General features: G+C 42.1%; 1 long non-coding RNA gene across 2 annotated transcripts in view; it reads right to left on the bottom strand.

The window, feature by feature from the left end:
- The window catches only part of LOC143821376 (uncharacterized), a 74,991-nt gene that overhangs the window by 18,863 nt on the left and 33,065 nt on the right, over nucleotides 1–23,063 (bottom strand). For both annotated transcript variants that reach the window (XR_013225786.1, XR_013225788.1), the window contains exon 2: nucleotides 5,124–5,252. This is a non-coding gene — a long non-coding RNA (uncharacterized LOC143821376). The remainder of the gene's footprint in view (nucleotides 1–5,123; nucleotides 5,253–23,063) is intronic.

Below are 23,063 nucleotides of genomic sequence, written 5' to 3'. Positions count from 1 at the left end.
CTTTTCTTCTTCAGCCAGGAGGGCAGGGAGGCCCCGGAAGGCGAGCTGTGCACACGGGTCGGAGGAGGGGCGCTCCTCGGCGGCTTCTGTCGCAGCTCGTAGGGGCTTTTTGACTGGTTTTCTTTTTTCTTTCAGTTGCTCTTCGTAGGTTTGTGTTGTAGGGAGCCCCCGGCAGCTCCCTTGCGGGCGGCAACAAAAAAGCAACTGCGAGCCGCGCTGCGCGCGGCTCGCAGTTGCTCGGGGCTGGGCTGCGCGCCTGCTCGGGGCCAGTTGCTCGGGGCTGGGCTGCGCGCCTGCCGATTGCTCCCTCCGATTGTCTGTCCAGAGGAAGGGTCCAATGCGGACCCTTCCTCATCACGGACACATCCCGCCTCAGAACGCCTTACCGTTTTATTTAGTCCGTGGCGCCCGCGGCGCCACGGGCGGTGTTAAGATACTGCTATCACCAGTCTCATCAATTTGCAATCCAAGAAAAATGAACGCATTTGATCTATTCACCATCAATTGCTATTGTAGCATATCTGTTTTATGCAGTGGTCTTTGTTTTTGGTTTTTTTAGCATTAAAGAAAAGGCCAGATTTCTTGCTTACTTCATTGACTTTTGTAATCAACTGTCCTAGGCCTTCCTTACTTTCTGATAGGAGGATAGTGTCATCAGCATACCAAAGATTATTTATATTCCTTCCCCCAATCTTAATTCCAACATTTGATTCTTTGAGTTCAATCTCTCATAATGATCTCAGCATACAAATTAAACAGGAAGGGAGAAAGAATATACCCTTGGTGCACTCCTTTCTCTATTTTGAACCAGTCTGTGTCACAAAATGGTGTGTGTACAGTGGCTTCTTGGTTTGCATAGAGTGACCACAACAGTTTGATCAAATGCACTGGCACCCCCAAAGGGATTATATGTATATGGTATATAGTTGCTTAGTATAAAAAAAGATCAAACGAATGTCCCTTTTCTACAAAATGGGCTATCAAAGGTGCTTCCAGATTCTTATTATGTTTAAGGTGGTTTATAGTAGAATACATCTTCAGTATTTATTCACAAGGAAATCTCATTCATGAGGGAGCCAGCGTGGTATAGTGATTAAGAGCACCAGCTTCTAATCTGGTGAGCAGTGACATCAGGGCTCTCTCAGCTCCACCTACCTCACAGGAGAGGAAGGAAAGGCAATTGTAAGCTGCTTTGAGATTCCTTTGGGCAGTGAAAAGCTGGGTATAAAAGCCAACTCTTCTTCCTAATGACAACAAAGGTACCTTAACAACACTCAAACTGCGATGTGATGTGATGTCATGACTTTTCCTTGGGTAAAGTCACGACATCACATACATAAAGGTCTAATGAAAGAACAAATTACTCAGATTTAACAACATTAATTAAAAAAAATGTAATATTAATTTTATCATATTAGCTACAATTGTTGAAATTCTGCTGAATTCTATATGTAAAGTTTAAAACAGAGAACCATGGTGTGCCATATGGTGAGAAAAGAATTATTAGGAGATATCCAATGTATTTATTTAAAATATTTATATTTATACACCAAACTTTCTCTGAGATTTGTTCTCATTCTGTTTTCCTTGTAAGAAAACTAGCTTCATTTATTCATTATTATGTGTAATTCTTTATAATGGGTTGTCAGTCCATTCATTTCAACAAGAAACACATTTCCGAATATAACTTTTTTTGGTGAGGGGGTTCTATCTGATCATGTTGAACATCTCAGGAATGATATATTTCACCCATGGGATCCTGTTTGTCAAATTTCTGACAAATAGGGGGGGGGGAATCTTACCATATTATACACAATTAATTTCCAGATTCCACTTTTTTCTCCATTCGAGATTCCATGGTACATTACTGAGTACATTCAGATTGTTTGAGGAAGAATTTTATTTTAAAAGAATACATAGTAATACTTTTCTTCATATCAAGAAATATTTTTGAGTGTGAAGAAAGCCATTCTTTCTATAGATTTTGCCTTAGTGACAGGCACTCAACCATGAGCCTAACTGGAAGCCTGTGAGAAATCACAGACAGAAGAGATACACAACTGGGTAATTCTGGCAACTGGCACCATTCCTTCAGAGGTACTATCAGGTTTTGTTGTTGGACAGGCCACTTCACTGTTTTCTTTCTTCCCTGCTCTCCCTTTAACTCAAGGCTGGTTCATGCATTAGAAAGTCCTTGTGTTCCCCCCTGTGGCCTCTACAAGGACTTTCAATTAGATATGCAGTGGGAAATCTGTGCTTGTAACATGATTCCAAGGCATGTGAGGGGAAGATTCAGATTGAGTCTATCACCTGCAGAGAGAGGTTTAATCCACTTTACCCTCATAATTTTCCTGCTCTGAAACAGCATTGTAGAGTTTCTGTTTGCCCTAGTGGGGAAACGTGTATGCTAGATGGCTACACATGCTTCTCCAGTAGGGCAAATAGCAGCCCCTGGGCTACAAGATCAAGAAAATGGTGCAGGGAACATAGTTACAGTGAAAGTGCTTTATACCATGTGAATCAAGCTTAATTCCAAGGTGCCATTTCTTTATCAAACATGCAGGGAGCAGAAAACATTTCAGTCCTCATCAGGCCACTTTGGAAGATTCTTCTTTTAATTTACTAATATTTTTCTGCATCTTTGTGGATGTAGAAAATTTAGAATGTAAAAATGTCAATCTGTGAAGATGACCTAGTTTGGCATGAGCCATTCACTTTATTATTAAATATAGTTTGATGACTGGCTTTTCCCGGGAACATAAAGATAGGCCAGGGTCACAGTGTAAAGAACCAGAAACAAGCAATAACTGTGAATAATGGCTTACTGTGTTTTATAATAAACCACAGGCATAGTCCACTGTATCCAGGAATACAATGGGCACTAGGCCACACCCCCTGGGGCTGGCCAGGCCAGCCATGGTGAAGAGAGGCATTGGCAGGCCTGTGGATGGGAGGCACTGCCAGGCAGCCAGCCCCCCCCCCGCAACCCCCAAGGGCTGTGGAGGCCACGGGGGGAGGCTTTCTGGGGGGGAGTTGGTGGCAAGCAGTTGTTCTCCTGCCCTACTGGCCTAAAAAGGCCCAGCAAAGACTGTGCAGGCCACTGCGGGGCTTTTGGGGGCAGGGGGGAGTCACTGGCAGGCAGTGCATTTTGGGCCCTCCTGCCCCCAAAAGGCCCAGGCAGCGGCAGGCAGCTTGTTCACACCCCCAAAATTGCCACTGAGGGCCAAGCAAGCTGCAGTGGGGCTTTTGGGGGTGGGGGGAGTCAGTAGCAGGCAGTTTGTTTTTGGGCCCCCTGCCCCCCAAAGTTACAGCGAGGGCCCCACAGCCCATGGTGGGGTTTTGGGGGCTGGGTGGGGAAGTCGCTGGTGGGCATTTAGTTTTGGGGGGAACCCACCCACCAAAGGCCTGATGAAGCCCAGCAGGCTGTGACAGGGCTTTTGGGGTGGAGGGGAAATGCTGGCTGGTATTCCAGTCCTGCCCCCCACCCCAGCAGCTCCACGAGGCATGGCAAGGCTGCAGCCAGGGCTGCTCAGGGTGGGGGCGAGTACTGCCACGGGCTCTCTCCCTCCCTACCACTCCCACCAGCACACAGTCCCAGGATCTCCACCCTCCATCCCAGCTCTTGCTTACCAGGCTGGTACTTCTTCCAAATGGAAGAAGTTGGAGGGGGAGGCAATTACCAGTGGCATGACCTCCTTCCTGATTAGCCATTCATTGGACAGATGGCCAATCAGGAATGTGGCAGCTGGGACAGCGCTGACCTGATTGGTAGTTAGGCGGTGAGGCTAAAGGAGGGGTGGACCTCCTTCTACCCTTTCCTGCTTTTATTATAAGGGTTACAGATACAGTTGCACTACAGATGGTCCTAACATATTAATTTGAAGAATAATAAGGACAGTCTGTGTGATCCTGTAACCCAAATTAAGTCCTAGTCTCATGATAGTGCAGAACTTCTGTAATAAACAGTAGGCAAGCAGTCAGAAGTCTTTTGATGCTATAGAAAAGTTTCTATGATATATTGTAGAAAAGCAGATGACAAGCATCTAAATATAAGCCCATTTTGTAATTGAGGCCATTCTTATTATATAGTTATTCTTACTATACATCAGAAGTTATCTTCCTAGAATTAGCTATGATCATTACAACCTAAAGAAGGTGATATAGCTGAAAGGATTCTACAGAAACATATTTAATTAAACGCTTATATCACCCCCAGAAGTTATATCATCCGGCAACATCCCCAGAAGTCATGTGCCACCAGAAGTGACATCACCCAGAAACTCCCACTGGATGTGATATCAACAGACCACTCCCACATCACAGAAAGTGGTATTACCAGGCCTCTTCCTGTGTCACCAGAATTGACATATTAGACCCACCCCACCTACATTTGACTTTATTTATTTATTTATTTATTATATTTATATACTGCCCTCCTGAGGGCTCAGGGCGGTTTACAGAAAACAGGAGGAGAGACAATTAACATATGGTAACAGGTAACAGTAATAACAATATAACAATAATAACAAGATCATAAACAATAACATTATAAAACATTGCTAGAGATACCAGCCAGGCAGAGGCTGGCCAAAACCATCAAAAGGCCCACCAGCAGGGCTAGAATTCCAGAAACGCTTTCCTATTGGTTGGTTTCTGGCACAAGGACTCTGGGGACTTGTAATTCACACAGCCTTCCCTGTGTGGTACAAGGGTTCTTGATGGCCTTTGAAATTTGGCCACTGTGTGACACTGACTGGTGGACTGGATAGGCCATTGGCCTGATCCAACATGGCACCTTTTTTGTTCTTATGAAAGGGACAGTGATGGTCTTATTCTTGGTACTTGGGGTGCAATAGTGGGAGGGCTTCTGGAGTCCTGGCCCTGCTGGTAAACCAGCCTCTCCTCTCTCTCCCCTCCTTGCTATGGGGCATACAGCAGGAGAATCATAGAATATAGAATTGGAAGAGACCTCATGGGTCATGTAGTCCAACCCCCTGCACTATGCAGGACACTCACAACTACCTGCCAACCCACTCACAATCTGCCTAAATATATAAAATCAGCATTTCTCTCAGATGATTATCTAGCCTCTGCTTAAAAACTTCCAGAGAAGGAAAACTCACCACCTCTCAAGGAAACCTGTTCCACTGAGGAACGACTGTGTCAGGAACGTCTTCTGGATGTCCCTGATGCCGGAGCATCAAAGTTCCCAGTGCAGAAATGGGGCCACAGTGGAGATAAGAGTAGTTTGGCTGTGGGGAAATGTCATGGAAGAAGACAGTTTAATGGATTTTTGTATTTAATTGTTTGGTTTATCTCAGTCATTCATCTCAGGTTTTTAGAAAAGCTATGGAAAAAACTAGAATCTATAGGTTTGAATATACATAACAGCATCCCCAAGTTTACCACAGGGATGCATTTGCCACTTTAGGGATGAAATTCCTTCTGTTTACAAATACCATGGGGGCCCAGAACTGATCAGGATCTCAGTGTGGTTCCCCATTAGCAAGAGCCCCAGTGTTGAAAATATTGTGCAAGGCCCCCCTCCCACCATGGTTCTGGTCAAGATTAGGTCCTCATGACATTTATAAACAAAGGGAATACCTGAAATGGTGGAGGTATTAATTCAATTATTATAGGTTCAGTAATACTGTCATATCTAGTTGAGCTCCATTAATTCTTTGAAACCAAGTAAGTAGCCCAAGTGATCTGAGAGACATTTCAATGGAGCCTGGCCTCAAGGAGAGTGTCCTTGCAGTGGCTAACAATGTTACTAGATTTCAGGAGAAGTGGAGCTCCTCCTTGAATCAAACAACAGCACTAATTTCAACGCATCCAAATGAGATTGACTTGTAACCCCTATCCAGATAACCCTGACAAGTTGACAAGTTTGTCGACATCTCAGCAATCCTCTAATCTACAGATCTGTGGAGCTAGTGACACTGCTTTGCTATCAAATTTTACTCTATCCCACTCTCCTTCACCAGATGTGATGCCGCTCTCGTCCTCCAACTCTACAGCTGTGACCACTCAAATTCCTCCCCTTTGACAGTCTAATACCAACAGCTGTGTTTGTCCAGAATCCTTTGAGGCCATCAATCTGATTATGCTTGAGGACTGACTATCTCCTCAGAATGCAGTCACAAGACTCAAGTCTACGTCTGGTATCCTGGAACATCTCAGGATGGGGGAGGAAATCTAATGATCCTGACTTAATGAAATACTTGCGTTCTTTTGACATTGTGCTTCTTCAGAAAACTTGGATAATGAAGGACTTTGAATTTCTGGATTCTCTTCATATACCAGCCCTGCCTTCAAAACCAACTCTAAAGGCCGACCTAAGGCAGGATTTTGTTGCCTTGTGAATCTGTCATCTACTCTTTGTTGTTGTTGTTATGTGCGAAGTCGTGTCCGACCCATCGCGACCCCATGGACAATGATCCTCCAGGCCTTCCTGTCCTCTACCATTCCCTGGAGTCCATTTAAGTTTGCACCGACTGCTTCAGTGACTCCATCCAGCCACCTCATTCTCTGTCGTCCCCTTCTTCTTTTGCCCTCGATCGCTCCCAGCATTAGGCTCTTCTCCAGGGAGTCCTTCCTTCTCATGAGGTGGCCAAAGTATTTGAGTTTCATCTTCAGGATCTGGCCTTCTAAAGAGCAGTCAGGGCTGATCTCCTCTAGGACTGACCGGTTTGTTCGCCTTGCAGTCCAAGGGACTCGCAAGAGTCTTCTCCAGCACCAGAGTTCAAAAGCCTCAATTCTTTGACGCTCGGCCTTCCTTATGGTCCAACTTTCGCAGCCATACATTGCAACTGGGAAGACCATAGCCTTGACTAAACGCACTTTTGTTGGCAGGGTGATGTCTCTGCTTTTTAGGATGCTGTCTAGATTTGCCATAGCTTTCCTCCCCAGGAGTAAGCGTCTTTTAATTTCTTTGCTGCAGTCCCCATCTGCAGTGATCTTGGAGCCCAGGAAAATAAAATCTGTCACTATCTCCATTTCTTCCCCTTCTATTTGCCAGGAAATTTGCCAGGATTTCTTCCCCTTCTATTTGCCATCTACTCTTAAAGTAACGTATTTAAAGGCAACTCCTCCCTATGCCCAAGCAATTCTATTAAACATACTATGGGTCAGCTGCTTTTGATAAATGCATATATCCCTCCCTTCCCTACAATCGACTCTTTATCCCATGCTTGGTCGACATTGAGAAACTACCTAGAATCCTTAATGGCTAACTATCCAATGGCTTCCCTTGTCCTGGTAGGTGACCTGAATGCAAGGCTAGGTGCTAACAACGATAAGCTTGCGGCACACATGCACTGGGACTGTAATGAGCTGATTCCACCTTCATTCTCATTCCCTAGGGCTTCCAAAGACCAAGTAATCAACCAAGCAGTGCCTTATCTGGCAGATTTCTGTGCCAGACACAATCTCCAGATATTAAATGGATCTCTCCCAGGAGATAAATTTGGGGACTTCACATTTATCTCCCCTCGAGGAGCAAGCGTGGTGGACTTTATTTTAGTATCACCAAATTTAATTCCACAGGTCATTGATTTTAAGATTGATACTCGATCAGAAAGCGAGCATTCTCCCATCCAGATGAGGCTATCTTTAGGAATACCTGATGATCCTAGACCAACGGTATCCTCTAACCATACCTCACATTTGACTCATGTGAGATTGAAATGGTCTAATGACGTTAGAGCCCAGTTTAACCAGTGGACTTGTACAGCTGAGGCACAGTCTTTCAAACAAGCTATATTCGAGGACGAACTACCAGTTGCAGCCATAGCAGCATACAAAGAGGTTATCCGCTCTATTGTGAATTCAATAAAATCAAGTCATACTCCCAGTAATTTTAATGGAACTCTTGGTTTGATTCCCAATGCTGGGCCCAGAAAAATAATCTACGATGACTTTACCAACAACTACGTTCCGAGTTCTCTACTAAATTTGCCTCCAACTATTTTGAGGCTAGAAAAAGATGCCAGCTTACTTTGGCAGAAAAGGAACATGACCATGCCTTGAAGAAATGGACCTGATTACTGAAAGCAGTCCAATCAAGAAATACTAAAGACTTCTGGGCAGAGGTATCGGGATCCATTCAGCCACTTAATGTGAACTACTCTTCATCTATTTCAGCCTTTGATTGGATGGGACATTTTTCAAATCTTTTTTCAGAATCGGTACTAACAGAGGCCTTGGATGATTCCCTGATTCCATCTAATGTACCTCTCTGGCCTCCTGTTTCTCAAGAAGAGATCTGTGATCTCATAACTTCAATGAAATCAGGTAAAGCACCGGGCCCTGACGGCATTCCTATAGACCTAATTAAAAACAACCAAGAATGGTGGTCTGAACCACTGGCTCATCTATTCACCTTAATTGATAAATTTGGGGTCCTACCCGATTCATGGCTGAACTCCATTATAGTCCCAATTTTCAAAAAAGGTAGCACTAACATTCCTAGCAACTATCGCCCCATAAGTCTATTATCTGTACTGGGGAAACTATATTCAAAACACTTATTGGGACGTTTATTAGACTGGATGACTATTAATAATCTACCAGGCAAAGAACAAGCAGGATTCTGCTCTGGATGTACCTCACTTGACCATTGTCTTGTATTATCCTTTCTAGCAGAAAAGTACTCCTTACTTCTAAAAGGCAAATTATATGCAGCTTTCATTGATTTATGGGGAGCATTTGATTCCATCAATAGATCCCTATTATGGAATAAATTAACTGCTCTGGAAATGGACAAGCGATTGCTTTTCCTAATTCGTAAATTACACACTTCAAACAGCTGTCAAGTGAGGTTTGACAGTAACGGTTCTTTAACTGAAAAGATCCCGGTCACTAAAGGAGTGAAACAAGGATGCCTTCTGGCCCCATCATTATTCAATTTATTTTTAGCAGATCTTCCTAGTCAATTGGCTGAATCTGAAGGTCACGCACCTAGGTTAAATTCCCACCCTATTCCTCTCTTGTTGTATGCGGACGATGCAGTTCTTCTTTCCATCTCTAAAATTGGGCTCATGCGTCTACTCTCAGCATTCTCATCCTTTTGTTCCCAAAACAGCCTGTTTATCAATTTTGATAAAACTAAGATAATGATCTTCTCTAAGACCTGGAAATGCAGCCAATGGAAAGCAGATGGAAATCCTGTGGAGCAAGTAAAATGTTTCAGATAATTGGGCGTTAGTTTTCACCACCAAATGAATTGGTCCTTGCATCAGAAAGCGGCACTTGCCGCGGCAAAGAACCAGTTAAAGGCAGTCTCACGTTTTCACTTTCGTAGTGGGAACCAGTTTGTGCCAGCAGCGATCCAGATTTTTCAGGCAAAGGTTGTTAATCAACTCTTATATGGGATACCAATCTGGATTGAGTCTTTGAATGATGAAGTGGATCGTATAGCCGCAATTTTCTTTCGTCGTATTTTGGGTCTTCCAAATATGATTAGTCTTGCCACCCTTTGTAATGAGCTGGGTCTTGGTCTGTTGTCATCTAGAGCATGGTTATCCACTATCAAATTCTGGATAAAATTACATTATCACTCCACTCCTAATAGTCTCTTGTATGATCTGCTAAGTGATCCTTTTGTTTCTAAATGGTACTGGCAGATCCAACATAAAATTCACACTCTGGGTATCAACTTGGAGCCCCTGGCTAATTATGAGGAGTTTCATATATACAATATTATTAGACAGAGAATCCGTGATATTGAGAGACAGACCATCGAAGCGGGAATCAATTGGACTTGTTCCCCCCTCTTCTTCGGCCTTGCTTCCAACACAGGTCAGGAAGCTACTTATATGCAAAGTCTTATTAACCCACTCCATCGTCGTGCTTTTATGCTTGCTAGATTAAACATCTTCCCATCAACTGTCCTAGCAGGCAGATACAGCAATGTACCAATTGGGAACAGACTTTGTAAATTTTGCCAATTAGAGTCAATTAGGCACTGACTCAGTGCCACATATTCTACTCTATTGCCCATCACATGCTATGCTTAGACAACGACTTGTTGTCCCTATCACGATGGACCTTTCTGGCCCTATGGACAGAATAACCAGACATTTGTTAGCCGATAGGTCCCCAGAAATAACGGAACTGGTGGCCGAATTCTTGGCTACTGTGATACAAAAGGACAGTTGGCTAGGCAAGAATCAGGTCTAGACCAGGGGCACCTACAACTGGTGGAAATTACTGATTGCTGGGCATTCTGGAGGAATCTACTGTTGGTTACTGCTTATTTTATTTTCTTTTATTGTTTATCTAGACTATAATTTTTATCAATTAATTATAATTATGAATTACCCTTGTTCTCATGATGTTTTATATGCCATTAAAGGTTTTTTGAATTTGAATTTGAATTTTGAAACCAAGTTCTAAATGCAGAGTTGAATTCAATGAACTGTGAAGGCATCACAGAATGGATCTCTGCCCCCTTCTCTTTGCAGCCCCCTTATCTAAAGCCTGCCTACAATTTTTCTTGGACCCCTAGAGACACTGTGGGACACAACATGGATGGTTGCAGCAAAAAAGGATTGATCATTGACAGCAGAATAGGCATTGTACACTGTATATAGACAAAAGCTCTTAACAGGACCACAGTAACTTCATTGGTAAATTTGCTATTTTAACATGGTTCTCCATGGCAAAAGTTAATATAGAATGCCTGGCCAACTCTGGATGTAAACAAAGTTTTGATGGATTATATACACACTGCTCTAACTCTCCGAAGCTGATGACAGTTGCCTGTATTATTCATATAACAATGAGTAACATCTTTAATGCAGATGCAACATTTATCGCTGGATGCCCAGTTTCTCCCAAGAGCCCTAGTTGAAGGAAAAAAATCATGGGAGCTAGGTTGGTTAATGAAAGAGAGAGGGGAAAAGTAGCAGTGAGGGAGCTTGGTTTGTTGTTGCTGCTTTTTGTACTCCACTTTTTACTACCCAGAAGAGCCTCTTGTGGCGCAGAGTGGTAAGGCAGCAGACATGCTGTCTGAAGCTCTGCCCATGAGGCTGGGAGTTCAATCCCAGCAGCCGGCTCAAGGTTGACTCAGCCTTCCATCCTTCCGAGGTCGGTAAAATGAGTACCCAGCTTGCTGGGGGGTAAACGGCAATGACTGGGGAAGGCACTGGCAAACCACCCCGTATTGAGTCTGCCATGAAAACGCTAGAGGGCATCACCCCAAGGGTCAGACGTGACCCGGTGCTTGCACAGGGGATACCTTTTACTACCCAAAGGAGTCTTACAGTTGCTTACAATCACCTACCTTCCCTCTCCTTGCAACAGACATCCTGTGAAGTAGGTGGAGCTGAGAGAGCTCTGAGAACTGTGACTGGCCCAAGGTCACCCAGCTGGCTGCACATGGAGGAGGAGTGGGAAATCAAACCCAGTTCTCCAGATTAGAGGCCAGTGCTCTTTACTACACCATGCTGGTTCTCACCAAGTGCCCCCAGTTCATTGCCTTCTGCTTTTCTCAACCAGGAGAGAATAACCAGTAGACTAAAGAAAGGGAAATATGGTTTCAAGGCAACCCCCCAGACCTCTAATTACCTTTTATTTTTCACTCAAAATACAAACAGGGTCAATTCAACAAGTCAGACATACGTATATAAAAATTCAGATTTGGGTTATGCAGCTGATAGCTGAAACAGCAGAGCTGATGGAATCAGCTGGATGTGAATTTAAAAACAGAATGGATGGATATCAAATTGTTATTTCGCTTTTCTTCTTGAAGGAACTATGTATCTAGTTTTGTTACAGTACACCAGCAAGGGTTTTACTGGATCTGGTTTATAATTTTGTTTCAACTGAAAGGTGCGCTGATATATTATAAGCATAATGTGTAACAGTGATTTCCTGAGGTTTTATTATGTAAAACCTAACACTGAAAACTCTTGATTCAGAGAAACCAGAAATGCTACTTCAGTAAGACACTTCCTGACCCTCTTTTTGTTGCCTGCTGATTTCCCTGCCCTCTGGAATCTTTAAAAAAATGGCTTTGCACTGGTGGTCCAATGTCACATCTGGCCGATACCTGGAAGTGATGTCATATCACCGGCATGATGATGAGGTGAGACCTCAACATTATGCTGCCACAGACAGTAATCATCTCAACAATATGCTGGTAATGTGATAACTCATATTGGAAGGATAAAATGGAGGAGAATGATGTAAACAGCTTTGAATCCCCATTTGGGAGAAAGTTGAGATATAAATAAAGTAAATAAATAAATATACCATCATGTTAGATTTCTGAATTTCCCCAGTCTTGATGAGCATGACAAATTGTCTACATGAGTATTTCATTCAAGAATATATGTTACCATTCTGTTGAGACAGGTTTGAAAACGTTCCTTCTAAAGAGCCTTTTTCCCGTAGAAAAGCCAAAAATTGGGGGGAGGAGATTCTTAAACTGGAAGAACTTCCTCTACCCTAAGGTTGGATACATGCCATTGTAATAAATTGTGTAGGCATATCATCAAACATCTGAAAGAGAATATTGCAGGAAGTCCCTATTGGCAGCCAGTGCATGTGGTATGAGCATGATGATGTACACACAAGGTCATGCAGTTTTATACACAAAAGTGAGATCAGCGTGTGAATTTAATCATGTGTGAAGCAGTCCTTAGTTGCATGAATGTTCCAGATGCTTCAAAGCCGAATGAACAAAGCTTGGTTCATAACTTGGAACACTGTTTGGTTGAGCATAGCTCAAAGATAAGCCAGATGCATTCAAAGCTAGAGGCTTGTCATGGAATTTTCAACATTGCTATGGAAGGAAATAGATTGTGCCCTTGGAAATACTTTAATAACATCTTTCTGGCAAATTTGCATGTCAAGGTAATTAGCATCTGCACAGCAAGATGGTGGGCAGATGCCGCAGACCAAACTTCCTCTCGAGGCTGCCAGTCTTCTGAGAACACAGCTTTATCTAGCATTTCATAAGGAATTAAAATGTCAGCAAATAAAGATAAAAAGAAGTTTTAAACTGATATAAAACAGCCTGCGTGGACTCTGAGAATGGAAAAGAAAGGCACACAGGGATATAGTATGAGTGATATGCTTATCATTCCTAGAAGAACTCTACAGTCAAAATGTTTCAAGATTCTGAACATTTTAATTTAGAACATTGTCAATAGATTTCAGTCATTCAGTGTGCACAAATCAAAAGAGTGAAACACTGGTATTGCTGGTTTTGATTAGTCTCCTGCAGACTCTGACATAGATGGTTGCAGTAAATATCTCATGAAGAGAAGGTGTGACTGAACTCAGAAGTTTTTAGAAGTGGATTGAAAATGTATTCCCAACTCTCTATGGAACACTTGGCTAAAATGATGAGAGTGGGATCAAAACATTTCAAAGACATTTGTCTGGGATGATTTAAATACATATTTGGTCATATTTCCTGGCACTCATATTTGTGAAATATTTATTGCCCTTGGTTTGGTTTAGCCGTGTCACGAATATCATGAAGAATATGAAAGAAAATGTGATCCAATTTTAAAATAAAGTATTTTGTCTCAAATGCTTCATTTTAAAAATTAGAATCACATTCAGACCACAGCATGCCTGGAGAGGAACTTAAGCCCCCCCCCCCCCCGCCGCCTTTTCCTTATATTTAACATCCATTCATGCTTTTGGGGTGACTTAACATGCACTGAAGGGCTACATGTGAACTCATCAGCTACTCACAGATATCCCCAAAAGGGCAAACAGCAACTCCCAGACCTATTTTGGGCTCAGAATATGATGCAGACTAGATAAGACTTAAGTCAGGGCTCAGCAGCCCTCAGGAGCCAAGATCCTAAGGCACCCAGAAATTTCAGCAGCCATTTATTTTAAGTGCCAAGGTGGTTCTCAGTAGAAAACAAAGCAAAACAAAAAGCTAAGCCTCACCTAAATAAGCCCTGAACTTCAACTGAGAACCATTTATGTTTTGTATTTATCATATGGTTCATTTTATTTTTTTAATTGTGTAATGAGTAGTCCATCTCATCAAAGTCACATGCTCATGAATGCACAGATTCAGTATGGTAAAATAGTTACAGATGTGCAAAAAAATGTATTAGCATTGCTGTTCAATGTGACATTATCAGATCACAATCACCATGGACATCACCAGATAAGTAGAATACAATATGGAAATATGCATTGTGTCCTATACCACATGTCCAAATGGTATACTCAAAGTGCCTGTTTCTGGTAACATAGTTGAATTAACACAAGTTCTATGAAACATTATAACTGGCAAAATGGGCATTATTTGTGGGGGGGGGGGGACGTGCCTATTGATAACAACACTTTGTTGTGGTAAGCATGCATCTAAATCTGTCCAAAGACATGTTGCATTTCGTAGTCTACCTATAGAAATGGGGAATATGACACAGAAGAAAGTGGGGTGCTAGTGAACAAAGGAAACAGATTGAATGTGGACAGATCCTTACTTCTGATACATTGTGCATTGCTAGAACTGGCTACAGCTCTTTGTTTACTGTGTATGTAAGCTTGCAACTGTTTCCATGTAAGGCTTTCTTGCACCTTATAAAGAGAAGTGGAACCCTTCTGGTGCCGAAAGTAATCTGACATTGTGAGAGATTCATAACTGAACTGGAGGATATAACATACACAATCAGAAAAATATGGATAATTCTGAAGGCGGCGTATGAGCAAACAGCCTAAGAGGTATGTGCTTCATTTTAGCTGCCTGGGCCACCTGCTGCCAGTAGGCCCCATTTCATCTCTTTATTCCCACATGTATCAGTTTAACTTGAAATGAATAGAGAACCCTTTCCTTATCCAGACACGCTAAGGAGCAGGCTTAATGCTTTGATGAAAGAGAACTCCAAATAACGGAGAGTTGGAGATAGCAATTCTGCTGGAGTTGCATGTAAGACACAAGTTTATAACACTTCACTTCTATTAAAAAAACAGCAAAGGGGAAGGCTTCAGATATGGAAGATTAGCAAACAAAGAAGCACAATTATGGTACAGTAAGCCACCAGTGAGAGAGCAATAGTATTCTATAATGGGATGGAATGTATTTCCACTGTATATTTAAAAAAAAAAGAGTTGTGTGTGTTTCCCCTTCTTGCAGAGACAGGGGCTGTGAATTCATTATTCACATTAAGCTGTTATGCATAATATTCCTGCTGAAATCAATGGGACTTCGGGGGGGGGGGCAGATTTGAATCGTGCCCTAAGGTAGCGATCCCCAACCTGTGGGCCACGGACCACATGTGGTCCTTCGACTAATTGGAGGTGGGCCCCGAAGGACGCCTTCTCCCCCCCCCGGCCCTTTACTTCATCCCCCCTGGCCCTTTACAACACACTTCATTGTTGTGGCGTGGCTGCATCTTATTTTGAAGGGATGTTTAAACATTACCATAGCGATCAGAGAGCGTTAGGGCAGTGGTTGAGAGTAGAGGAGTAAACTACCTCCCCCCACCTGGCCTCAGTAAAAGGCGTTGAGTGGTCCCCGGTGAGTGGTCCCCGGCATTGAGTGGTCCCCGGTGATAAAAAGGTTGGGGACCACTGCCCTAAGGGACTTTTTTTTTAAATAGAAAAGCACAAAGGATTTATGGTGTGTGTGTGTGTGTGTGTGTGAAGAATGAAGAAAATGTACTTGTGTTTATCAGGACAATGAAAACTTAAAGGACTATATGAGCACTCCAGTAAACAAGAAAATAATGTATTATTTATTATTTATTGTGCCATTCTCAGGCCTTTTAATGTTTTTATGCAAGTTAAGGGCTATTGTGTGAATTTCTTCTTCTTTCTTCTTTTTATCCATTAGCTGGCAGCTGGTGGAGCAGGCTGTCCTTTCAACCAATATGTAGGTGCCACTGGATTGTGTGTGTGTGTGAATTTACTTGTTGATGTCACAAGTGCTATCTAATGGGTATGGGCTTTATCAGTATGTGGGTAGTGTTCAGTTTCTTTAAAATGATAAATAATAATTTATTGTTTAACAGAGGAAAATTATTTTGAAAAAATAGTTATAGGCAACAGAATGGCAGAGGCCTGGATGGGTGAAGGCACTTTGTGAACTGTACTTCACTTGTGATATGACAGATTTAGCCCATTGACTGTAATGATCTTCAAGGAGTAATTCTGCTTTGGATAGCACTGCTAGTGACTCAAGCCAGCATATCTAGGACTGGGATGTGGTTTATTATTATATATTTTTCCTATATCTCATTTAAATTGGATTTTAATACCTTGCATTTTCTTGTTTCTAAGTGCTTCGAATCCTCATTGGGGAGAAAAGTGGGATAAACATAAACCAACACAACTATTGATATCCTGCTGCATTTATTGAGAAAATGTCATCTGAAAAGGCTTAAAATGTAAGACTCTAATCCCAGTCAGTATACTGGGAAGGTGGATTGTATAACATTGTTTTACAAAATCTGGTTTTGGGTAAATAGCCAAATAGCCATTTGGGTAAATGGTAGTCTCTAGTAATCTTTAACCGCTCCTCGCGGAGCGGATAAAATAAAACAGTAAGAGCTCCGTCGGCGGGCCCTGTCCGGGATGAGGAAGGGTCCCGATAGGCCCCTTCCCTGAGAATGACAATCGGAGGACCCAATCGGAAGGCACGAAGCGCCTGCCGATTGGGCCCTCCGATTGTCAGTCCGGTGGCAAGGGACCAATGGCGAGCCGCACGCAGCACCATTACCTGCCTCTCCTTGGACAGGGCAGGTCGCCGACTTGCAGGATCCAGTGACGGCGGCAGTGGCGGTAGCGGCGGCTGTGCCCAACAAGAAGATGCCTCGCTGCTGCCCTGCACATAGAGGGCCGGCCACCCACTGCCATCTCATGCCTCACCCCCACAGCCACAGGTAGGCCACAGGACGGGGAGGGGCCACAGCCTCCCGTGCCTCACAGGCCGCCCCACAGAGCCGCTAACACCCTAATCGTGACCCTGCTAGCGCCCGCTGTATTTTGGGTGCAGCGGGCTTAGTTACTAGTAGTAGAATAAAATTCGAGAGCAGTAGCACCTGAAAGCCCAACAAAATGTTTAAGTGTACAAGCTTTTCTGAGTTAATGCTTGTCTGAGTAAAAAAATGTGTTTGTCTTTCAGGTACTACTGCATTCAAATTTTATTCTTTTTTTAAAAAAAAATCAGATTAACAATTAAAGCAGGTACCAAAAGTGTGGCAGATATATCAAAATCAAGGTGTAGCTCAATTGATGTGCTCTCAAAGTCTTCAGTATTCGGTCTATATTTATTGATTTGACTGGATTTCTATGCGGCTTTCTCACTAGCCCAGTTCAGAACCATACAACAATATAAATAATATACAATCATATAAAAATTTTAATTAAATTACAAATTAAAACAGTTAAAACAGCATTCAAGTATGCAATATCTGCCACAGCAGCCCAATTTCCAGAAGCATTCTAGTTTCATCCAGGCCAGGTTAGATTCTAATGTCTAACGATAGATGATAATGGATAGTGGATGGTAAAATAAATGGCAGAATGAATGGGTGGAGCCCCCTAGATGTTAACATATCACCAGCCCCAGCCAAATGCCTGGTAGAAGAGCTCCATTTTGCAGGCTCTTTTATTCTAATAGCAAAGGTGGCCAAATCTTTGGTTACTTAAATCTAGTGAATGGAACTGTGAACAGGCAAGACAAATCTTTCTGCAAAGCTAAAAGGGGCCCCAGGCTTGCCATAGAGTCTTACAAAGTACACCACGAAAAAAAAAAGGGGACGGTTCAAAATTATTGCAACAGAAAACAGAACCTATCCCGGGCTATTTTAAATAATTTCACAATGAATACAAATAAACATTTCTTATCTCTTCTTTTTTATATATGTATATGTATATAAGCACAACCAGAACGGCCTCCAGATTTAACCGTTTTCAATTGAGTTTTCCTCAGTGGTTGTTTTTCAAGTTTTCCTTTTAAATTATATATATGTGGCCTTTGGCTCCTAGGTTTGGGGAGGTCTAGTCAAAAGACTCTTCCCACTGGGTGGCAGTTTACAACCCAGTGGGAAGAGTCTTTTGACTAGACCTCCCCAAACCTAGGAGCCAAAGGCCACATATATATAATTTAAAAGGAAAACTTGAAAAACAACCACTGAGGAAAACTCAATAGAGTCTTTCAAAGCAGTCGTTTTTCTCTAGGAGATGGAGCTCTGTTATCTGGAAGAAAGTTGTAATTATGGGAGATATCCAGGTCCTTCCTGGAAATTGGCCTTGCAGCAAATATTGGGTGATGACACCATCTGATTTGCATGACTCAGGCCTAGCTGCTTGATGCTATTCAATAGCAGCGACACTACAAAAGCCAGTATGGTGTAGTAGTTAGAGATGGAATCCACTGGAGAAAATGGCTTCTTTAGAGGATGGACTCTATGGCATTATATCCTACTGAAGTCATGTTTCTCTTCAAATCTCACTCTTGCAAAGCTTCACCTCCAAATCTCCAGGAATTTCCTAACCAGGATCTGGCAAACCTAAAGGGAACGGATCTGTGAAACTGTAGATCAGGAATATTGATAAGCATGTGGATACCTACCAGCTCTCCAGAAAAACAAACTGAATACTGAAAACTGTGTAGTGTAAAAAGGTTAACCCCCATCTGTGTGGAGGGATTGTGGTTCAGTGGAGTACCTGCTCGACATGCAGAAGGTCCCAAGTTTATTCTCCAGCATCTCCAGTTAAAAGGACCAGATGGTAATGTGGAAAACTGGAGGATCTGAGACCAAAGAGAGTTTGAGTAGACAATGCCAACTCTGATGGACCAATGGTCTGATTCAGTATAAGGCAGCTTCATGTGAGGCAGCTTCATTGCACCCTGTCAAGTGCTTGATAGCTGTTATTTAAAAATTGTCATGGCTCTCCTGATCTCTTATCTAGTGCAATTGTGAAGATCTGGGCAAAACAGACATGGTGAAGGATCATGTGACACCACTTGTTCATTCACTCATCCTTATCATTCTTTACAACTTCTTTTCTTCAGGTTATGGTTTATACATTGGTCAGGACGTCACATTTGCCACTCTTCTTGTCTCTTTTAAACCATGGCCATCTCCCACCTCAGGTCCTCTCCCTCACTCCCAAAGACAGGGTAGCCCACCCCCCTTTAATACTCAGCCCTTGGAGACTCTTGGAGTCAGGAATCAAACACTTTTCCAATAACTTCCTGCCACCATTCATTCCTATCCTATATCTGTATTGACCAAGATATTAAATTGTGTATGTATATGCTTATTCCCCTTAGACATGCAACTCACAGGGTTAATCAAAACAAGACACTTTTTATTTATAAGAACAAGACACTGAGGAAAGTGAAGTCTAAGTAACGTTTCACTTTGACTGAAGTTTCGAACACAGGTCCTATTCCTACAACTGGATTCCTTTAGTTACTATTTTCAGCCTGTTCCCTATAGCTCTTCTATACACCACAATCAGAAAAAACCCTTTCAGAATACATTACTGGGGAGGGGCTATGGCTCAGTGGAAGGGATTCTGCTCTGCACAGAGAAGGTCCTAGGTTGCATTCCCAGCTTCTCTAGTTAAATGGATCAGGTATCAGGTGATATGAAAAACTTCCAATGGACACTCTTGAGGGCTGCTGTCAATCTGAGTATTGATGGACTGATAGTCTGATTCAGTATAAAGCAGCTTCATATATGTGCAAATGTTGTTATTCTATTTTGGATCCTCTTAGACAACAAAGAGCCCTCTGCTGGTGGAGGGTTCTTTGCCAAAGTACACAGAAAAACAAATAGAGGCAAAGACTCACCTTCAGCTGCCATTGATGACATGGAGGAGCGAGGCAGTAAAGAGGACACACTGGGGGAGGGTGAGATCAGTGGATCACAGGATGGGTGTGGTACTGGCACATCCCGCCTGAGATGTGGGGCGGGAGGTGTGGGTTCAGGGTGCCTTAAAAGGCATGTGTGTGGAGTACAGCCTCATCCACCAGAACCGCAGCCAGAATAGCTTCCCTCCCACCCTCCGTGCTATATTGGCCTTATATTGTTATGGTAACAACTGTCAATTATCTTTGAATCCTTGAGCCCAAGGTACCCTCCTGGAAGTCAACTATCATTATCCAGTAGATGCTGTAAGTTAGTTATATATATATATATCTTAAATCAAAACAGTTCAATGCATCAACAGTGAGTTACACCCTCTACTGGATAATGACAGTTCTCTTTCCCAAGTACTGGGGGGCAAATTTTTTCCTGCGCACAAACAACCCCCCAATCTCAAACCTCACCCACAAGAATGCAACATCTAATTTGAACATGGACACAGAGCTTGCAACAAACCCAGATGCCAACTTTGCTACAACATACACTCCTATAACACAATCACTGGACCTAACATCACCTACCACATCAAAGGCTTATTTACATGCTCATCTTCTAACATTGTGGACCATTCCACACCCAGAAAATGTAGTGAAAGGGTTACCTATTGAAGACACTTTTTTGTCTATGTTTTACATGACGTCGTCAGCATCTAGCATTCCAGCAGCAAACTGGCAGCTACATCCTACATTTTAAAGTGCTAGCTGGGGAATCCACAAAACTGGATTCCCCCAGCCTTGTAGTGTGAGCAGGAAGAGAGCAATCAGCAACCACTAGCGAAATGGCTGAGCATAAACCAAGTGGCCAGAAGTACCATGATCTCCATCTCTGCCTGCCCTCATGCCTGCCTCCCTTTCCCTTTCTTTTCTTTTCTTTTTTTTTTTTGTATCAACCTGCCTGGAGCAAGGAATACGTGTTGCTTAAGCCAGGCAGAATTTTTTTTTAATTCCACCTACCAGTTGCCACACAAAGCATTCCTCTCAACCAAAATGGGGTGGCATTAAAATATGCACTAGGCATCTATGATTAGATACATCTATGATTAGATGCATAGGCAGAGCAATGGACAATTTCGTCTTAAAAAAAAAGATCGCTTGCATTACTTTCCATTTAAAACTGGGAGAAAGTTGATTGGCTGGCTGCCATGATTGACAGGTAGGGGGAGACTAACTGGTATAGCGAGTCCCTCTCCATTGCCATTTTAATCTGCCGTGTGGAGTACCTGAAGGCAGGAGAAAGCGGGAGAAGAATCTGAGAGAGCAAGGTGAGAAATGGCAGGGGGTGCAATTTTGAATAGCGTTACGCAATTGTGCTGGCTTAATGCTATGTTTTTAGAAGTGCAGAATGGCTCCGTACATGCCATTAATTAAATGCCAACGGTGGCCCTCTGTTTCCTACATAGGGCAAACAGGTCAAACCCTCTGCCAAGGAATTAATGGACATGAGTCTGACATAAATAAAAAATCACAGGACTGAAAAACCCGTAGGGGAACTCTTCAACCTTCCAGGACATTCAATAAGGGACCTCAAAGTAACTGTTTTATTGAAAAGAAACTTCAAGAACAGACTGGAAAAAAAGATTGCAGAAATGCAAGTTATTCCAACACTCAAAACAATGGAATCCCCAGAACTCAACAGGGATATTTGTTTCTTATCCCACTATGTATGTTAACCTCATTCAATTCTTATGTCTACATTCCTTACGATCCCTGCTTCTTTTTATTTTATTTGGGACAATGTGACTGTAATGTGATGTAAGTAGCATGTAATGTAATTTAGAATCTAACTCTCTGGTCTCAGGACAAGATAACTTGCCAGTACAGCTTGTCACTTGTGGGGATGCTTCCATGCTTGGGTGGAGACGGATGGGGGCAAGCAACTAGTCTCTTTTAATTATTTCTTTTCACAACTGGGAAAGTGTCTGCCATTAGTTACTAACCTTGCCATTTTTATTTCCCCAATGTTTGTTGTGACTTACAATTAAATCCAAAGGACTGATTAGCTTTTCTAGCAAAGAATTATCATGCTGCATATTTAGGATGTTGTGATACAGTTTACTAATTTGCTACTCATTTATTTTCTCCTTATATCTGTACTCGTATGATTCCTGTCTCATTGTCTGAGGAACCTTGCATGCACAAAAAAGCTTAGGCCTTGAATCAGTCTTTGTTGGTCTTAAAGGTGCTGCTAGACTCAAATTTTGTAGTGAAGATAGTCCTTCCTAATTCAGTACCAATTACAAAACAGTTGAAAGATATTTTGAAATTTCTGCAGAGATTGATGAAAAAATAATTAACAAAAAAGAATGTATCAGCCAAACCAACATGAGTGGGTAATGTAATGCCTGCAGGGTATAAGTTGCTCCCCAAGGCCTTTCACTCAGAAAACTTTCGCCTCACAAACACTAGCCTGTGGTTGAGTCACCAAAAGGAGGACAAAAGGAAAAGTCTTGGTGGACCGGATATGTTGCTTTCCCCTGATGTAACCACTTCAGAAGTATATTATTTTTTAAAAACAGCATACTGAAAAGTTACTCAAAATTTGGGATCCATCATTTCACAGACACATAATTATAACCATCCTATATGAAAGTGTTTGAAAACCATTGTCTTGTCATTAGTATGACCCAGTTATTATTAGAAGAACTGAATGGACATTTCCTCTCATCTGTAATTCATTTTGACAACACATGGATAGGAAATATTTGTTATATTTTTCCACAAAATAACTACATAAAAATGTAGCCTGGACACAAATCTTACATTAAAAAAAATATATTTGAAAGATTTCAGTCTGTAGACATACAGGTTTGAGACTACAGACTAGAGATTTTCCACAAGTATCATTTCAGCATAAACTAGATTTTTTTTTAAAGGTGGAAATTCCATTATAGAAAAATGTATATGGTCACATGGAGTTTAGTGAGATTTCCATTCAGGTTTTCATTAATATATGAATGTCATAAATGAAATATTTGACTTGAAGGGGCATTTTCCATGGTAAAATACAATCATGGTTTTCCATACAATAAAATATTACATAGCTAATCACATCTCCTTTTTATATATATTATCATGTGCCTGGAATTGTGCCTACTCCCATTTTGTCTAAACAAACCTGGCTAAGGAAATTCCAAAATTTTGTCTTAATTATACAGAAGCTCTGGCTTAGGTTTTCATAAGACTGACACATTATGCTATTTGG

Source organism: Paroedura picta, chromosome 1 (genome assembly GCF_049243985.1).
Source record: "Paroedura picta isolate Pp20150507F chromosome 1, Ppicta_v3.0, whole genome shotgun sequence".
Lineage (NCBI taxonomy): Eukaryota > Metazoa > Chordata > Lepidosauria > Squamata > Gekkonidae > Paroedura > Paroedura picta.
The sequence above is the reverse complement of the archived record's forward strand: the minus strand, read 5'-3'. Positions and strand labels throughout refer to the sequence as shown.